The sequence below is a fragment of the Dasypus novemcinctus genome, chromosome 5, assembly GCF_030445035.2.
Source record: "Dasypus novemcinctus isolate mDasNov1 chromosome 5, mDasNov1.1.hap2, whole genome shotgun sequence".
NCBI lineage: Eukaryota > Metazoa > Chordata > Mammalia > Cingulata > Dasypodidae > Dasypus > Dasypus novemcinctus.
In genome coordinates this window covers 35,860,739-35,881,222 of record NC_080677.1, presented here as the reverse complement: position 1 = coordinate 35,881,222, position 20,484 = coordinate 35,860,739, and the positions used below count along the sequence as shown (strand labels likewise).

General features: G+C 41.1%; 1 pseudogene; it reads right to left on the bottom strand.

Moving 5' to 3' along the window:
* Window positions 1–5,104: 5,104 nt before the first annotated feature.
* Window positions 5,105–14,203, bottom strand: LOC101440583 (E3 ubiquitin-protein ligase RMND5A pseudogene; annotated as a pseudogene).
* Between the last annotated feature and the right edge of the window lie 6,281 nt (window positions 14,204–20,484).

Genomic DNA, 20,484 nt, shown 5'->3' with positions numbered 1-20,484 from the left:
ATAGCCAAGACTTACCAAATCTGCCGACTGGTTCCTAATCATGGTAATTTCTGAAGTGACTTTGAACTTTTACTTGTAAATACAATATTAAAATTAGTAGTGTGGGCAAAAAATGTCCCTCTCTGAACGTTTTTCCCCCGCACTACTTGGTCATAAAAAGGCCAATATAGGCATTTGACAGTTCTGTTAGGAAAGTTAGTGCAACATTATCATGAAGATTGATACACGACATCTGCCTTCTAAAAAAGATGTAGGACTTTGTAATGAGGCTGATAACTTCCCAAGTAATCTTAGCATTATTAAAAGTAGGATAACCAGACAAGACATACCTTATGGTGTGATGCAATAGAAAATACACAGGAGAAAAAAAAGAGAAAAAAGAAAAAAGAAAAGAGAAACAAAAACAAAAAAGAGAAGAGCCTTCTGTGAAGTATTCCTGGTCCCTTAAAATTAAACCCAATTAAAATTAAACCAAATCTAAACAAATCTTAGATCTAACTTTAGTTTACAGGATATAGAAGAATATATTTTTAAAAAATCAAGAGGAAAGTAATCAGCTTCCACAGGATAAATAACCCAATTTCCCCCAACAAATTAAATTTTAAAAATGTGGGTAGAGGGTGGGCTGTTACAGACTAAAAGAGACTTAAGAGATATAATCTTCATGTATATACCCTGTTTGGATCATGTTTAAAACAAACCAACTCTTTGAGACATTTGGCAAATTCGAATAAGTCTGGGAATAAGATAATATTCAGGTGATAATGGTATGGTAGATATTTTAAAGAAAAGAAGTCTTTACCATGGTATGACACAATATTGAGGTTTGCCTTAAAATATTCCAGAAAAAGAGATGGATGAATGAATGAACAAAATGAATAAGTAGAAAGGAAGGAAGGGAGGGAGGGAGGAAGGGGGAAGCTATTTATTAAAATTGGGCAATGGGTTTCATAGTTCATTTTATTCTCTTTAAATTGTGTTTGAAAATTTTCATCATAAAGAATTTTTTAAAAAACTGTTGCAGCAAGAGACAACTTTTCTCGCATCACATTAAACTGATGCTGAGGGAATGCATGTGGCTCAAGCAGTTGAGTGCCTGCTGCGCACATGGGAGGCACCAGGTTGGGTTCCTGATGCCTCCTAAAAACAAAACAAACAAAAAAACGGATGCTGAAAGCACTTTCAAAAGAGAAGGCCGGGGGGTGGGGGCGGTGGGGTTGATTGGGACCTCGTATTTTTTTAATGTAATTTGTAAAAATAAATAATTTTAATTAAAAAAAAAAAAAAGAGAAGGCCAACAACTTGTTTGATACAACTTTATAAAAAATATCTAAAGCAGTACTTTGAAGGACAATAATTATTTGAATGGATAAGTTCTATTTTTTTCCTCTTCATTCTGAAATAATTTCAGGCTTATAAGAAAAAAAATTGTAAATATAGGTACACAGAGTTCACTTCACCCAGCTTCCCCCAATTTAATGTCTTACATAACTACAGTAAACGATCAAAGCCAGGAAATCAACATACTAGTGACTAATCATCAATTGTCCCACTAATACCCTTTTTCTGGACTAGGATCCAATCCAGAAGTGAACAGCGCATTCAATCATAATGCCTCCCTTTAATCTGGATAGTTTTTTTAATCTTTGTCTTTCATGTGAAACTTTTTTTTTTTCCCTACTGCATGGTGGTTGAAAGAAAGCTGCACCAATAAAAAAAACAAAAGTTCAGCAGATTGTGGAGAAGAGAAGAATTTTATTAATGATCTTGTAAGAATAGGCACAGGACCTGGATAAAATGGCTCGATCACCAAACAGCAAGAAACACTGACATTTATACCCTAAACCTAACATGCAGGTCCCTCCCCTGTCCGCTAATGATTGGGTACTTCAGGGGTTACAGCCTATCGGAATTGTCTAAATTCCGTGCTTCCTGCTCTCCATTCCTGTTACCCGGCTCTCTACCCAACCCCCGCTCCCCAACCACCACACACAGACCTGGGCTCCCCTTTCAATCCTGTCCCGCTTTTCAAATTTGGGACTATTTTCACTACTGGCCCCGACCCCACTTCTTACCATTGGACCTTCTCACTCTGGCCCCACCCCCAGCACGCACCATTGGCCCCCTCTTGTTTTGGCGCCACTTTTCAAATTCCTGGCGCCCAAAGCATCTAGACTCCCTTTCCCTCCCTCCTGGAGTGGCAGAGCCGGCTCTGGCTTCCACTTTGTGAAAATTAAACGTAACCCTTTCTCACAATGTTATGTAACTTTATTTTTCTAGCATAATAATGGTATTTCTTTTTGCATACTATTTTTTTTTCAGGGTAATTAAGCTGTTCTTTTATTGCCTCTGGATTTTGAGGCATAGTTAGAAAGACTTTCTCTACACTAAATTAAAGAATTCAGTCGTTTTCTTCTTGTTTCTTGTATAGTTTTGTATTTTACATTTATGTTCTTGATCCATTTGGAGTCTTTTCTTGTGTATGATGTGACATTGTACCTAATTTTAACTTTATCCAGTTGCCCTAGCCCCATTTATTAAAAGGTCCACCTTTGCCCCATTGATGTGAGATTCCACCTTCATCATGTACTAAATTTCCTTATGGGCTTGGGTTTATTTCTGGGTTTTTCTATTTTATTCCCCCACCTGTTTGTCTATTTATGCACATGTACCACCCTGTTTTATTACAAAAGCTGAGATGGTTCAGTGATTAAGTACTGACCTCACACTTTCAAGGTCTTGGGTTCAATCTCCTGGCCTGGTAATTAAAAAAATTTTTTTTTACAAAGGCTTTCATGTTTTGTTTTTTAAATTTTATTTTTAAAAAATTGAATAAAAACATACATTTTCCAACTAAAGGTACTAGATACATATCATTTTTATTTTATTTTTTAAAGATTTATTTTTTATTTATTTCTCTTCCCTTCCCCGCCCTCCCCACCCTAGTTGTCTGCTCTCTGTGTCCATTCGCTGTGTGTTCTTCTGTTTGCGCTTACATTCTTGTCAGCGGCACCCAGAATCTGCGTTGCCTTTTGTTGCATCATCTTGTTTTGTCAGCTCTCCGTGTGTGCGGCGCCATTCCTGGGCAGGCTGCTCTTTTTTCGCCCTGGGCGGCTCTCCTTACGGGGTGCACTCCTTGCGCGTGGGGTTCTCCTTACACCCAAAACATGCAACAAAAGAAAAGGTAAATGGGACCTCCTCAAAATTAAACTTTTGCACCTGCCAAAACTTTGTCAAAAGGGTGAAAAGGCAGCCTACTCAATGGGAGAAAATATTTGGAAATCACATATATGATAAGAGTTTATTTATTTACTTATATTCTGATAAGGGCTTAATATTCAGGATATATAAAGAGATGTTACAGGGAAGTGCACTTGGCCCAGTGGTTAGGGCATCCATCTACCACATGGGAGGTACGTGGTTCAAACCTGGGTCTCCTTGACCCATGTGCAGCTGGTCCATGCACAGTGCTGATGCGCGCAAGGAGTGTCGTGCCATGCAGGGGTGTCCCCCGCGTAGGGAAGCCCCACGTGCAAGGAGTGCACCCCGTAAGGAGAGCCGCCCAGCTCGAAAGAAAGTGCAGCCTGCCCAGGAATGGCGCCGCCCACACAGAGCTGACACAATGAGATGATGCAACAAAAAGAAACACAGATTCCTGTGCCGCTGACAACAACAGAAGCAGACAAAGAAGAAGACGCAGCAAATAGACACAGAGAATAGATAACCAGGGTGCGGTGCCGGGGGGAAGGGGAGAGAAAGAAATCTTTTTGAAAAAAATAAATTGAGATGATTCTTGTATAGGGAGTGAAATAGGGGTCCTCTTTCATTCTTTTGTTTGCAGATATCCAGTTCTCCCAGGACCATTTGTTGAAGAGACTGTTTTGTCCCATTAACATGGGTTTGGTAGGTTTGTCAAAAACCAGTTGACTGTATAGGTGAGGGTTTATTTGTGGATTCTCAATTCTATTCCACTGATCTATGTGTCTATCTTTATGCCAGTACCATGCTGTTTTGACCATTGTAGCTTTGAATATGTTTCAAGGTCAGGCAGTGGAATTCCTCCTCTGTTGCTCTTCTTTTTTAGAGTGCTTTTGGCTATTTGGATGCACTTTTCCTTTCAAATGAATTTGGTAGTTGCCTTTTCTTATTCTGTAAAGTAGGCTGTTGGAATTTTGATTGGTATTACATTCAATCTACACATCAGTTTGAGTTAAATTGACATCTTCATGATATTTAATCTTCCAATCCATGCACACAGAATGTCTTTCCATGTGTTTAGGTCTTCACTGATTCCTTTTAGCATTGTTTTGTAGTCTTCTGCATATAAGTCCTGTACTTTTTTTTTTTAACTTCAGAATTTCATTTTATCTCACACACCTTTAAAACAAGCACCTCTTGGCAATGAAAGCAAAGAAACAATAGTACTCATTCCACTCTGCTCTGGCAGAATACTTGTCACACCAGTCTGGCAAATTCATGATGGAATTTTAAACAGGCAGCCCATGGCTACAAAAAGTTCAAATGCAAGTGTGCTGACTTCTCAATGAGAGCTGGAGTAGAGGAAAACATTCAAAAGCAAATTTGAAATTTATCACAGCTTTCTTCCTTAAGGAAAAAAAAAGCAAATTAGTTTATAACCACAATTCAATTTACCAAACTTTTTCTGAAGAATTTTCATTTAATTATGTACACATAACACGAAATAAAACTTTTTCACAAGCATTCTCAAGGCTTACAATTATCAGGAAAATGACAAAAGTAATAGCAGGAGAGATATTGAATACATGGCAGGAAGGTCAATTTCTGTTTCTGCTCTTAAAAAGTGAAAGAAAAATCGCCATATAGTTAAGTACAAAAACCTACACTGAATGACAACTGCTGGTGTATTTATTTTATCAGAAGTGAAGACCAAGAATATAATAAAGCCCTATGATAATATTCATCTGGCATACTCTCCTCAGTGTGTAGATACTAAAATGTTGGCACCATTCCTAGAGCATCAGCTTATATAAACACGGGAGCCCTTGGTTAGCTGCGTTAAATGGAACGTTCTCTTCTGAAATGCACCCACAATTGTTTCACTTACAATACTAAAGTTACTCCTTCAGAAAAATATCTGTTTGGCATCTCCTGGACTTTTTTCCATTGGACAATATGGACATTTTAATTTGCTCCCATTAAACATTTTACTCAGGGCATCTCTTGAGAATATGACCACAGACCAACTTCGTGGGTGGATTGCTCTCTGCTGTTTGCTGACGAAGAACGGGACAGGCAAATATAGAGTGATACCCGCACTTTTTACCAAGGTCCACTTCAGTAGGTAATTCATCTTTCTGGTTCCAAACTCCAGTGCACTGCCTCTGTTCAATCACGGCTTTGATATTAATTAAAGCTGGCAGCGCCACACAACCTGTTGAGAAACTGACCCTGAGAGGGGACTCCACGGAAAGCCCCAGGAGGGCACAGGCGTCCCGTGCGAAGATGTCACAGATGTCAGTCCACTGGTTTGCATCGAGCAGGTGAACATAAGGTGAGTTCTCAATCCCTTGTCTCAGATACACGAGGCTTCCCATCAAAACTTGAATATCTTTCTGATGATTTAGGGCAAATGGCTGAAAATTTTTAGCATATTGTAACGCTTCTCGCTGATTTGTAGTTCCACCCATTAACAGGCTAATAAAATACAGTTTGTGTAGTCGATGAGCTCCTCCGGGCGGCGCTCGCACAGCTGCCCGTGGCCCGAGAACTTGGGCAGCGTCTTCTCCAGCTCGGGCTCCGCAGGCACTGCCCTGGCCCACGCCTGCGGCAGCGGCGTCCGGCTGCCCGGCCCCCGGCGCGCGGTGGAAGCGCTGAGGCGGGCGGCGGGCGCGCTAGCCCGGGCGTGGGACAGCCCGGAGCAGCCGGTGCCCGCCCTGGCGCGGGGCTCGGACCCCCGCGTCCCGGCCCCGCTAGCAGCGATCGGCTGTCCCCGCGGCGCCGCCCATTGTTTTTGTTTTCCCTGGAGGCCCGAAGGCCTGCTTCTCCCCGGGGGCACCAAGCCCGGCCAGGGCTGCACTTCTTTGGTTAAATCAATTCCTAGGTATTTGAGTATTTTTGTTGCTATTGAAAAAGGAATTTTCCCTGATTTCCTCCTTAGATTGTTCAGCACTAGTGTACAAAAACATTACTGATTTTTGTATGCTGATCTTGTATCCTGCCACTTTGCTGAACTCATTTATTAGCTCAAATAGCTTTGTTGTAGACATTTCAGAATTTTCTAAATATAGGATCGTGTCATCTACAAACAGTGAGGGTTTTACTTTCTCTTTTCCTGTTTGTATGCCATTAATTTTTTTTTCTTGTCTAATTGCCCTAGCTAGAACTTCTAGTACAGTATTGAGTAACAGCGGTGACAATGGGCATCCTTGTGTTGTTACCAATCTTAGAGGGAAAGCTTTCAACCTTTCCCCATTGAGTATAATGTTGGCTGTGGGTTTTTCATATATGCCTTTTGTCATATTGAGGAATTTTACTTCTATTCCTATCTTTTGAAATGTCTTTATCAAAAAAGGATGGTGGATTTTGTCAAATGCCTTTTCTGCATCCATTGAGATGATCATGTGTCTTTTTTCCTTCAATTTGTTAATGTGGTGTATTATGTTGATTGATTTTCTTATGTTGAACCAAACTTGCATACCAGGAATAAATTCCACTTGGTCCGTGATGTGTAAGTCTTTTGATATGCTGTTGGATTCGATTTGCAGATATTTTGTTGAGAATTTTTGCAACTATGTTCATTAGAAGGATGGGTGTGTAAGTTTCTTTTCTTGTAGTATCTTTATCTGGCTTTGGTGTTAGGGTGATGTTGGCTTCATAAAATGTATTGGGTAATTTTCCCTCCTCTTCAATTTTTTGGAAGAATTTATACAGGATTGGTGTTAATTCTTTTTGAATTCACCTGTGATTCCATCTGGTCCTGGACTTTTCTCTGCTGAGAGATTTTTGATGATGGATTAAATCCCTTTAAATGTGATCAGTTTGTTAAGTTCTTGTGTATCTTGTAGAGTCAGTGTAGTTTATGCATTTATAGGGAATTTCTCCATTTTGTCTAGGTTGTCTAGTTTCTTGGCATACAGTTTCTCTTAATATCCTCTTATGTTCCTTTTCATTTCTGTGGGGTCAGTCGTAATTCCCCCCATTTCATTTCTGATCGTATTTATTTGCATCTTCTTTTTTTTTTTTTTTGTAAGTCTATCTAGGGGGTTGTCAATTTCATCAATCTTCTCAAAGCTTTGGTTTTGTTCATTTTTCTCTATTTTTTTTTGTTCTCAATTTGTTTATTTCTGCTTTAATCTTTGTTATTTCTTTCCTTCTGCTTGTTTGGGATTGGATTGCTGCCCTTTTCCTAGTTTCTCTAGTTGTTCAATTAAATCTTTGAGTTTAGCTCTTTCTTCTTTTTTTCTTTTTTCTTTTCTTTTTGTCTTCTTTTTTTTTTAATAAAGGCATTTAGGACTATAAATTTCACTCTCAAGACTGCCTTTACTGTATCCCATAACTTTTGAAAAGTTATATTCTCATTTTCATTTGTCTCAATGTATTTACTGATTTCACCAGCAATTTCTTCTTTGACTCACTGATTATTTAGGAGTGTGTTGTTTAGCCTCCACACATTTGCGAATTTACTTTCTTCCTGTCTATTATTGTATTAGTTAGCCAAAGGGGTGCTGAAGCAAAATATCAGAAATCAGTTGGTTTTTATAAAGGTGTTTATTTGGGGTAGAAGACTTCAGTTACCAGGCCATGGAGTGTAAGTTACTTCCCTCACCAAAATCTTTTGCCATGTGTTGGAGCCAGGTGGCTGCTGATGTCTGCCAGGGTTCAGGCTTCCTGGGTTCCTCTCTTCTCAGGGCTTTCCCCTCTCTGGGCTCAGCTGCTCAGTTATCTCCACAAGGCTAGCTGTAGGCTAGGTGAATGGCTTGTTTCTCTTCCCAGGGCCTTCTCTCTTTCCTCACAAAGCTCCTTTGTGTCCTTATTTCCCAGGGCTTCAGCTCAAGAATCCCACGTCAAGGCTCTGACATCAAAACTCCAACTCTGTCCTTTGTCATGTCTTTTATCTGTGAGTCCCACCCCTTGGTCATCCTACTGATGTGGCCCAATTAAAACTCTAATCATAATTAACCATGCTCAGGTTCAGACGAGTTTACAAACATAATCCAATATCTATTTTTGGAATTCATGAACCATATAAAACTGCTACAATTATAGATTTCCAGTTTCATTCCATTATGATCTGAGAAGGTGCTTTGTATAATTTCAACCTTTACATACATATTTTTAAAAAGATTTATTTTATTTATTTATTGCCCCCTACCTTGTACTTGCTGCCTGCTCTCTGTGTCCATTCAATGTGTGCTCTCTGTGTCTGCTTGTCTTCTCTTTAGGAAGCACTGGGAACCGAACCTGGGACTTCCCATGTGGGAGAGAGGTGCCCAATCGCTTGAGCCATGTCAGTTCCCTGCTTTGTTGTGTCTTTCATTGTCTTTCCTCTTTGTATCTCCTTATTGTGTCATCTTGTGTGTCAGCTCACTGCACCTGCCCATCGTGCCTGCTTGCTGTTTTGTCTTCTCCAGGAGGCATTGGGAACTGAACTGGGACCTCCATGTGGTAGGCAAGAGCTCAGTCGCTTGAGCCACATCCACTTCCTTCAATCTTTTCTTAAAAAAATATTTATTTATTATTTCTCCCCCCAACCCCCCCCCCCCATTGTCTGGTCTCTGTGTGTTCTTCCCCCCCCCCCGAAGATTTATTTATTTATTTATTTCTCTCACCTTCTCCCCACCCCGGTTGTCTGTTCTCTGTGTCTATTTGCTGTGTCTTCTTCTTTTGTCTGCTTCTGTTGTTGTCAGTGGCATGGGAATCTGTGTTTCTTTTTGTTGTGTCACCTTGTTGTGTCAGCTCTCTGTGTGGGAGGCACCATTCTTAGGCAGGCTGCACTTTCTTTCGCACTGGGCAGCTCTCCTTACAGGGCGCACTCCTTGCGCGTGGGGCTCACCTACGCAGGGGACACCCCTGCGTGGCACGGCATTCCTTGCGCGCATCAGCACTGTGCATGGGCCAGCTCCACACGGGTCAAGGAGGCCTGGGGTTTGAACTGCAGGCCTCCCATGTGGTTAATGGACACCCTAACCACTGGGCCAAGTCCGCTTCCCTGCTGTGTGTTCTTCTGTGTATCTACTTGTCTTCTCTTTAGGCGGCACTGGAAACCTCTTCTGAGACCTTGCAGAGTGGGAGAGAGGTGCTCAATCTCTTGTGCCACCTCAGCTCCCTGGTCTGCTGTGTCTCTTTTCATTGCATTATCTTCCTGCACCAGCTCTATGCTTGGGCTGGCTTGCTGTGCTGGCCAGCACTCCTGCATGGGCCAGCACAATGCTGGGGCCAGCTTGCCATGTATGCCAGCACTCCATGTGGGCCAACTCTCTGCTCAGGCCAGCTCACCATATGGTCCAGCTTTCCTTCACCAGGAGGCTCCAGGAATTGAACCCTGGACATCCCATATAGTAGATGGGAGCCCAATTGCTTGAGCCACGTCCACTTTCCTCAATCTTTTTATATTTATTGAGAGTTGCATTGTGCCCTAATATGAGGTCTATCCTGGAGAAAGAGCCGTGGGCACCTGAGAAGAATGTAAAACCCACTGAATTTGGATGTAGTGTTCTGTATTTGTCTGTTAGTTCTAATTCATTTATCATATTGTTCAAGTTTTCAGTTTCCTTGTTGATCTTCTGTCTAGTTGTTCTATCTAATGATGTGAGTGGGGTTTTGAAGTCTTGATTATTGTAGAGATGTCTATTTCTTCCTTCAGTTTTGCCAGAGTTTGCCTCATGTATTTTGGGGCACCATGGTTATGTGCATAGATATTTATGACTTATAGCTTTCTCTTGGATTGTCCCTTTTATTAATATATAATGACCTTTTATATTTCTTATTGCATTTAAAGTCTTTTCTTTTGCATTTAAAGTCTGTTTTCTCCAATATTAGTATAGCTACCCCTGCTCTTTTTTAGTTACTATTTGTGTGGAGTATCTTTTCCAACATTTCACTTTAAGCTGGTTTCCATCCCTGGGTCTAAGGTGAGTTTCTCATAAGCAGCAAGTGGATAGCTCAGGTTTTTTTATCCATTCTGTCAGCCTGTATCTTTTGATTGGGCAGTTTAATCCATTCACATTCCATGATAGTACTGTAAATGCACTATTTACTTCCACCATTTTATTGTTTGGTTTTCATAAGTCATATCATACTTTTGTCTGTCTTTTTACTCTTTGGTTATTCTTTCTGTTATACTCTCCTCCAAGACACTCTCTCCTGTCTTTTTATTTCCTGCAATGATGGATTCTTTTTTGCAAACTCTCTCACTTTCTGTTTGTTTGTGAATATTTTATACTCACCTTCATATTTAAAGGACAATTTTGCTGGAAAAAGAATTCTGAGTTGGCAGTTTTTCTCTTTCAGTATTTTAATTGTATCATACCACTGTCTTCTTGCCCCCAGGGTTTATGCTGAGATATTCCTGCTAAGTCTTACTGGATGTTACTTGTATGTGATCATTTGCTTCTGCCTTGGTGCTCTGAGAATTTTCTGTTTATACTTGACGTTTGACGTTCTGAGTAGTATGTGTCTTGGAGTTGGTCTGTTCAGATTTATTCTGATTGGGGTATAGTGCATTTCTTGGACATGTTAGTTTTTGGGCAATTTTCAGCTATTATTTCCTCAAATACTCTCTCTACCCCTTTTCTCTTCTCTTCTCCTTCTGGAACTCCTCTGACAAATATGTTGTTGCATTTCATGTTGTCATTCAACTCTGAGCCCCTGTTCAATTTTTTCCATTCTTTCCTCTCTTCAATTTCAGCTCTTCTGTTTTCTGTATCACTTATTCCTTCTTCTATCATTTTGAGTCTGCTGTTGTATGCCTCCAAAGTGTCTTTAATCTCACCTATTGTGCTTTTCATTCCCATGAGCTCTGTTACTTTTCTGTTCAGGATTTCAAATTTTTATTTTCACTTGCTCAATGTCTTCCTGATGTCATTTATCTCTTTAACCATATTGTCTTTCAACTCATTAATTTGATTTTGGAATTCGTGTGCATCTCACTGATTAGTTTTCTCAACTCTTGCATCTCTTCTGGGGCTTTGATATATTCATTTCCTTGAGCCATGTCTTCTATTTTCTTAGTATGGCTCATAATTTTTTGCTGATGTCTAGGCATCTGATTAGGATGTAATTTACACAGATGCTCAATTTCTTTCTCTTTTGTAGGGATTTAGTGGTAGGAGGCTGTATGTTACGACTGCTCTTTGATTCTTGGCTTGACCTGGATTGTTACATTTGTCCTTGCTCGTTACTCAAAATGGACACTAGAACCAGTTATTGGTTGTAGACTTGCTTCCTAGGGCCTTGGGGAGGGAGGCTATGGAGGGTGGGCAAAGTCTCTCCTACTTATTTTTAGTTTTCTTGCATGCACTTCCTTTTCTTCCAGCAGATGGCTTTCTTTGGCAGCTTTTAGTTCAATGGCTAGACAGAGTGTATTTGTTACAACACAGATGGGATGAATATGATTGAGCTTTTGCCTGGAGCCTAAGAGCCTTGTAATTCAAACTTTTTCTGAGACAGTTCTCCAGCCTTCACTGGTAACCCTCTCCCTTTTCCCATTTAGGAAATATTTCTACTCCCTTCTGTGTCCTCAACAATCAGTCCCCATTAGTAGGGAAGGAGATTGGGAGGGTCATATATTTTAAGCCCCTTGCTGGCTCCCAAGGCATACAATCATGGGGCCCTACCCAGCCTGGGATACAGCAGATAAAATCTGTGAGTCAAAAGCTGAGTCATCCTTAGGCTGTGTCCCTCTCTCTCCCCTTTCCTGGAGAGAGGTGTCCTCAACAATCAGTCCTGGTTAGAAGAGGGAGATTGCAAGGGTTGGATTTCTCTAGTCCTGAGCTGGCTCCCAGGGCAAACCATCATGTGGTCCCAACTGGTCTGGAAGGGCTTGTGGGACACAGCAGTCCAAATTTGTGGGTTAGAAGCTGAGTCAGCCTTAGGCTGTGTCCCTTTTTCTCCCTTTTCCTGGGATGGTAGATCCCTGGAGCCCCCTTTGTTTGTAGCAGCTCAGAGGTTTGAGAATTCTCAAGTGTCTTTAGCGTGGGGGAGGGTGCCAGCAGCAGCAGCCGCTGGTTTCAACTCACAGTGCTGTAGTCGAGTTTTCCTTCCTTTTGTCCCTCTCTTCTCTGGGCAGTGTCCAGCCTTTGCCTGGTAACTTAAATGCCAGAAAATCTTTTTCTAGGCTGTTTCAGCCTGTCATTTAGCTATTTTTCTGGAGGAGAAGGGAGTCTTGTGTTTTTCTAGTCAGCCATCTTCCTGGAAGTCAGTTGTTTATCTTTTAGAAAAGATAACTTCTTCATCAATTAGAGGCTATTTCATTATTTTGAGATATAGTTCCTACTGGAACAATATAAGCAAAAAATTAAATGCTTAATTCATTCCTTTTATCAACTTTCAGAGTAAGGGGTTGATATAATGTCACCTCCAAAGGTGGTATCAGTGATAAAGTTGAAAGGGGCTCCCACATACACTGCTTTAGTACTTAGATACTTTTCATTCCCTGGAGTACTCATAGTAGGCTGCACCCATTGAACCTGTAATATATAGCTAGTTCGACACTAAAAGTATTTATAAAAGAAAGATCAACAGCAATCAAAGAAAACAAAAAAGAAAAATAAATTTAAAAATGAGCAGAAGATTTAAATAAACATTTCTCTAAAGAAGGTATACAAATGGCCATTAAGCATATTGTTTTAGTTTCCTAGGCTTCTCTGAGCGGATAGCATGAATGGTTTAGCTTAAGCATGGAAATTTATTAACTCATGGTTTTTTAAAACTGCAAGCAGGAGAATTGTATCCATCAGCCATGTGGGATCTAAACCCCCTCTTGATTTAGAGGTGGAGTGGACATTGCCATCCCAGGGTCTGCAGGATGGAGAAATAAAACATGGATTAGAGTGGACTTACTGGTATACTACTATAGAACTATTGTGACTGTAGCAATGGAAGAAACTATCATTGATATGGATACAATAGCCACGGGAGTTGCTGAGGGCAGGAAGAGGGAAGAAGAGGTGTGTTATGAGGGCATTTTCAGCACTTGAGTTGTCCTGAATGATATTGCAGGGACAGATGCAGGGTATTATATATCCTACCATAACCCACTGAATGGACTGGGGAAGACTGTAAACTACAATGTAAACTATAACCCATGCAGTGTGGCAGTGCTCCAAAATGTATTCATCAAATGCAATGAGTGTGCCACCCTGATGAAAGAGGTTGTTGATGTGGGAAGGTGGGGAGTGGGGTATAGGGGAATCTCTTATATTTTTTAATGTAACATTTTGTGTAATCTATGTATCTTTTTAAAAAAAGACAATAAAAATTTTACAGTATACATTTTTATACATTTTTGGTGAAATTTAACATGGCCTATATCCATCATTGCACAATCTAGTGGAACACTTCCATTGTGCTCTAGTTACCCCCTCCTCCATCTATTCTATTCCTCTCTCGCCCTCCCCTCAGGGCCCACAGTGACAACCAAGCTTCACTGCTTGAAGGACAAGATTCACAGATACTTGCAACAATGCTGAGGGCTTGACACACTAGTCTGTTCTCCTCCATTGGGAGCCACCCATGCTGTCGAGAGACACCCTCCCCTCTGTTTGAGAACATCAGGCCTCCCCAAGATGGGGGTATAACACCTTTCCGCTCATCGTATGGGTCTCCACCCACTGATATAACACATTATGACAAGATGAGCACGCACATACTCCCTAGAAGCCTGACAAAGGTGCACCCTGTGCCAGATGCTCCTCCCCATCAATCACCTTAAACCAGTAACTCTTATTATATTTTCTAAAGAGTTTTCTCAACATTATAGTTTCAACCATGTACCTGACAATCTCCCGTGTTCACCTGCTACCCCCAAACCATCCCCCCAATTCCATGGACCATCTGACCCTAGCCCCCCTCAAGCCTGCAAAGCCCCACCCAATAGTATCCCTGTGCCCCCATCTTATCCCTGCACTGCCCAACTACTTACCTTCACTTTATCATAGATTTTGCCTGTGTAGGTGTAAGCTGACAACCTTCTTCTCCCCCCTATTTCCTGTAAGCCTATCATCCAGTCTCTAGCTCTCTGACACAGCTTGATTTGCTTAATTCATGTCAGAAAGGTCATGTAGTATTTGTCCTTCAATGCCTGGCTTGCTTCACTCAACATAAGGTCCTCAAGATTCATCCACGTTATCCCATGTGTTAGTACTATATTCCTTCTTACAGCTGAGTAGTATTGCATTGTATGTATATATCACATTTTGTTTATCCATTCATCTGTTGATGGGCATTTGGGTTGATTTCAACTTTTGGCAATAGTGAATAATGCCACTCTGAACATTAGTGCTCATATATCGGTTCATGTCCTTATTTTCAGTTCTTCTGGGTATATACCCAGCAGCGGAATTGCTGGCTCATACAGCAAACCTGTAGCTAGTTTTTTTGTTTTTTGTATTTAAAATTAATTTTTAAAAATTAATTTCTCTTCCCTTCCTCTGTCCTCCCGTGCCCCCGGTTGTCTGCTCTCTGTGTCCATTTGCTGTGTGTTCTTCTGTGTCCACTTGTATTCTTGTCAGTGGCACCTGGAATCTGTGCCTTGTTTTGTTGCATCATCTTGTTGCATCAGCTCTTCATGGGTGTGGTGCCACTCCTGGGCAAGCTGCACTTTTTTCGCTCTAGGCGGTCCTCCTTACGGGGTGTACTCCTTGTGTGTGGGGCTCCCCTACACAGGGGACACCCCTGCGTGGCACGGGACTCCTTGTGTGCATCAGCACTGCACGTGGGCCAGCTCATCACGTGGGTCAGGTGGCCCTGGGTTTGAACCTTGGACCTCCCATGTGGTAGGTGGACACCCTATCCGTTGGACCAAATCCGCTTCCCTATAGCTAGTTTTTTGAGGAACTTCCAAACTGTCCTCCAGAATGGCTGGATCCTTCTACATTCCCACCAACAGTGGATGAGGGTTCCTAATCCTTCACATCCTCTCCAATACTTGTAGTCCTATGTTTTTTCAATAGCCACCAGTCTAATGGGTATAAGATGGTATCTCATTGTAGTTTTGATTTTCATTTCCCTAGTAGCTAGTAATGTCGATCATCTTTTCATGTGCTTTTTAGCCATTTATTTTTCTTCTTTGGAGAAGTGTCTGATCAAATCTCTTGCCCAGTTTTTGAACGAGTTGTCTTTTTATTTTCAAGATATAGGAATTCTTTATATATATTGGATATTAGGCTCCTATCAGATATATGGTTACCCAGTATTTTCTCCCATTGGGTAGGCTGTCTTTTCACTTTCTTGGTAAACTCCTTTGAGGTGCAAAAGGCTTTAATTTTGAAGAGGTCCCATTTAACTATTTTTTCTTTAACTGCTTGTGCTTTGGGTATAAGATTCATGATGCCGTTTCCTATTACAAGGTCCTGTAGATGTTTCCCTACATTGTCTTCCAAGGTCTTTATGGTCTTGGCTCGTATATTTAGATCTTTGATCCATCTCAAGTTGATTTTTGTATAAGGTGTGAGATGGAATGTCTCATTCTTTTGCATATGGATATCCAATTCTCCAAGCACCATTTGTTGAAGATGCCATTCTCTCCCAGTTGAGTGGGCTTGGTGGCCTTGGCGAATGTCAGATGACTATGTGAGGATCTATATCAGAACTCTTAATTCAGTTCCATTGGTCACTAGGTCTATCCTGTGCCAATACCATGCCTTTTTTAAAAAACGATTTATTTATTTATTCCCTCCCCCCACCTCCCCAGTTTGCTCTCTGTGTCCATTCACTGTGTATTCTTCTGTGACCGCTTCTATCCTTATCAGCGGCACGGAGAATCTGTGTCTCTTTTTGTTGTGTCATCTTGCTGTGTCAGCTCTCCATGTGTGTGGTGCCATTCCTGGTCTGGCCGTAACTTCTTTCGCGCTGGGCGGCTCTCCTTATGGGGCACACTCCTTGTGTGTGGGGCTCCCCTACGTGGGGGACACCCGTGTGTGGCAGGGCACTCCTTGCACACATCAGCACTGCACATGGGCCAGCTCCACACAGGTCAAGGAGGTCCTGGGTTTGAACTGCAGACCTCCCATGTGGCAGGCAGACGCTTTATCCCTTGAGCCAAGTCTGATTCTCTGTAGTATGTTTTAAAGTCAGGTAATGTGATTCCTCTAATTTCGTTTTTCTTTTTCAGTATGTCTTTGGCTATTCGGGGCCTCTTTCCCTTCCAAATAAATTTCATAGTTTCTCCAGTTCATTGAAAAATGCTGTGTTGATTTTTGTTCGGATTGCATTGAATATGTAGATCAATTTGGGTAGGGTAGACATCTTAATGATATTTAGTCTTCCTATCCATGAACAGGGAATATTCTTCCATTTATTTAAGTCTTCTTTGATTTCCTTTAACAGTGTTGTGTAGTTTTCTATGTACATCTTTAGTTAAATTTATTTTTACATCTTTAGTTAAATTTATTCCTAGGTATTTGATTTTTAAATTTGCTATTGTTAATGGTATTTTTTCTTGATTTCCTCCTCAGATTGCTCATAATTGGTGTACAGAAATGCTACTGATTTTTGTGCACTGATCTTATAACCTGCGACTTTACTGAACTCATTTATATATTCTGGAAGCTTTATTGTTGATTTCTCAGGGCTTTCTGTGTTAGGATCATGTCATCTGCAAATAGTGAAATATTTACTTCTTCCTTTCCAATTTGGATGCCTTTTATATCTGATTCTTGCCTCAGTGCTTGAGCAAGTACTTCTTTTTTTTTAAAACACTTATTTTTTCTTCCCCTCTCCCTCCCCCTCCCTGCTGTTTTTGCTGTTTGTGTCCATTTGCTGTGGGATCTTCTGGTGAGTTTAATCCATTAACTTTCAGTGTTATTCTCGCAAGGAATTACTTACATTAGCCATGTTTTCTTTGGATTTGTGTATGTCATACGTTTTTATTTCTTTTTGTATTTTTAGTTGTTCTTATACTCTTCTCCAACTTTTTCTCTCCTGTTTTTTTCTTTCATCCTTCAGAACTCCTTTTAGTATTTCTTTTTTTTTTTTTTTAACAAAATTATATTTATTACTCATCTCCTTTTAGTATTTCTTGAAGGGCAGGTTTCTTGTTGGCATACTCTCTTAGTTTCTATTTATCTGTGAATATTTTGAACTCTCCATCATTTTTGAATGTCAGCTTTGTTGGATAGAGTATTCTTGGTTGGAAATTTTTTTCTTTTAGTGCTTTGACTATGTCATACCACTGCCTTCTTGCCTCCATGGTTTCAGATGAGAAATCAGTACTTAATCTTATTTAACTTCCCTTGTATATGATGGTTCTCTTTTCTTTAGCTGCCTTCAGTATTTTCTCTTAGTCTTGAGCATTGGATAATTTGACAAGTATATGTCTTGGGGTGGGCCTGTTGGGATTTATGCTGTTTGGGGTATGTTGTGCTTCCTGGACATGTACATCCATCTCCCTCAATAGGTTTGGGAAGTTTTCAGCCATTATTTTCTCCAACACCCCTTCTTTCCCTTTTACCTTCTCTTTTCCTTCTGGGATGCCTATAATGCATATGTTTGTGTGTTTTGTGTTGTTATTCAAATCCCTAAGTCCCTGCTGGATTTTTCCTATCTTTTTATCTGTCAATTCTACTATCTGTTTGATTTCAGCTGTTGTCTTCCTCATCACTGATTTTTCCCTCTGCCTCTTTAAATTTGCTGCTGTTATTTGCTGAGAGTGTATTTTTGATTTCTTAGATTGTGCCATTCATCACCATCATATCCATTATCTTTTTGTGTGTGTTTACAATTTCTTCTGTATGCTGTCCAAGTGTTTTCTTAATATCCTTAATTTCTTCCTTCACTTCATTAAGTTGGCCCATGATATTTGTTTGGAGAGCTTTGATTAGTTGTTTGATGTTCTGTCCTCTTCCTGATTTTTAGTTTCTTCATTGGATTGGGCCATGTCTTCCTGATTATTGGTATGATTTATAATTTTTTGTTGTTGTCTGGTCATCATTTTATCCTGATGGGCTTGTTCAGTTGATTAGCTTCTCCCTCTGTCTAGTCTCAGGTTTTATTTAGATGCTATTTTTGTGTGTCTATTAAGTGTTCTCTTTGACACTTTGTTCCTTTTAATCTGTTTCCTTGTTGTTGTCTAAGTTCCCTTGAAGGAAAAAGATTAAGGCCAGGGAAAGCAAAAGAGGTGAAAAAAGAAAAGCATAATAGTAGTATTGATATAAATATTAGCAGAAGAACCATATATGACCTAGAAGAATGACTATTAAACTCGTGTAAGCTGCGTAGAGTTACAGGAATAAAAAATTGTAGTACCTACAATGATATGGGAATCAGAATATGGAGAAGAATATAGTAAGAATTTAAAGTCATTGTGATCAGGAGAGTGGAAAGAGAAAAGAAAGGATAATAATGTAAAGAGTGAATAAAAGAAAACAGAATAGAGCTGTTAGGGAAAAAAGCTAGAAAAATTGGCTAAAGAAAGAGATGTGGAATGTAAGAGCAACAACAGAAGATGGAAGATAGAAAGATGTAAAGAAAAGGAGATAGCATTTGTAGCCAAAATCAGTACACACAGAAAAGAGGAAATTGAGAATGAGGAAGCACAGCAAACAAGAAACACTGCCAGCAGCACCTAATAGAAAAAAAGAAAAAAAAAAGGGGGGTGGGGGCATAAAGAAGAAGGAAAGACAAGAAAATGAACAACAACAACAAAAGGCCAAACAAGCCCTCAAGCAAGGACTCCACTTTGCAATTGCATAAACTGATTAGGAATCTGTCCTTCCCCCTTTTTCCTTTCATCACTTCCCTCTCTCCCAGGGCAGCAGGAAGCCTGTATGAGAGCTCCCCTCTGAGATTCAAATGGGACCCTGGTGAACCAACTAACCACAGAAAATAACGACTCTCAGTCTCTTTGAGAGAGAGCACCCACACTTTGCTAGGAACCTTCAATATGCTATTGGAAGCCTACCGAGCACTTCCTACCCCTTCCCTTAGGTGTGTTGCACAGAGCTAGTTAATTGCCTGACTCCACCTTCTCTCAGACCAATTTTCCCTATCCCAGGGCATTTAGGTAAATTGGGCTTCCTCAGCAGATTCATCTCTCACCTCTTCCTAGTTTCTCCTCGAGTCAGCTGGTATGCTCCTCAAAGCTCATAATAGGGGGACCAGACAATTGAACCCACACTCCTTGGGCCCCTCTGCACCCTTCACCAGAACTGTCCCACTCATGGAGTTTGTCTGAGACCAGTGGGTTTGGCAGTGCTGGGGTTCAGGGAGCACTGGGTTCAGGGAATGCAGGTTTTGGGGAACGCGGGGTTCAGGGAACACCGTTGTGTGACTGGCAGTGTTTGGGAAATGCTGCAGCTACCAGCCCTAAGGGAAGGGCTTAGCCTTCTCACAACTTTGGGCACAAGCACCAGAAACCCACGGTTTTACCAGAGAGCAATCACTCTTTTTGTTGCACTCTCTCAAGATAGATGTCCAGAAGCCTCCTGCTTTGTGAGTTCCCAAAACCGCTCACCCAGGCAGCTTTTAACCCCATTCAGCCGATTTTTTGCAGGAGAGATGATGAAGGTGCACTTACTCCAATGCCATCTTGTCCCATCTCCCTCAACTCATGGTTTTGAGGCAAGGAATACATCCAAATCAAGGCACCATCAAGGCAATGCTTTCCTCCCAAAGACTGGCTATGAGCAATCCTTGACTCCTCTGTCACATGACAAGGCACATGGTGACATCTGCTGGTGTCTGTCTTCTCTTTTGGGTTTTGTTGATTTCAGCTTCTTGTTTTGGTGGTTTTCTCTCTCTTTGTCTGAATTTCATTTTCTTATAAAGGACTCCAGTAATAGGACTAAGACCCATCTTGATTGAGGTGGGACACACCTTAACTGAAGTAACCTCATCATATAACCCCTACTTATAATGGGTTTACATCCACAGGAATGAATTAGATTTAAGAACATGTTTTTCTGGGGGTACATGCAGCTTCACACCATCACACATATGAAAAGATGCTCCACATTATTAGTCATTAGGGAAATGCAAACCAAAACCACAATTAGATACTACCTCATACCCAGTAGGATAGCTAGAATAATAATAATAAAAAGACAGGGAAACGGACTTTGGCCCAGTGGTTAGGGCATCCGTCTACCACATGGGAAGCCCGCGGTTCAGGCCCCGGGCCTCCTTGACCCGTGTGGAGCTGGCCCATGCGCAGTGCTGATGCGCGCAAGGAGTGCCGCGCCATGCAGGGTGTCCCCCGCGTAGGGGAGCCCCACGCGCAATGAATGCACCCATAAGGAGAGCCGCCCAGCGTGAAGGAGGGAGCAGCCTGCCCAGGAATGGCGCCGC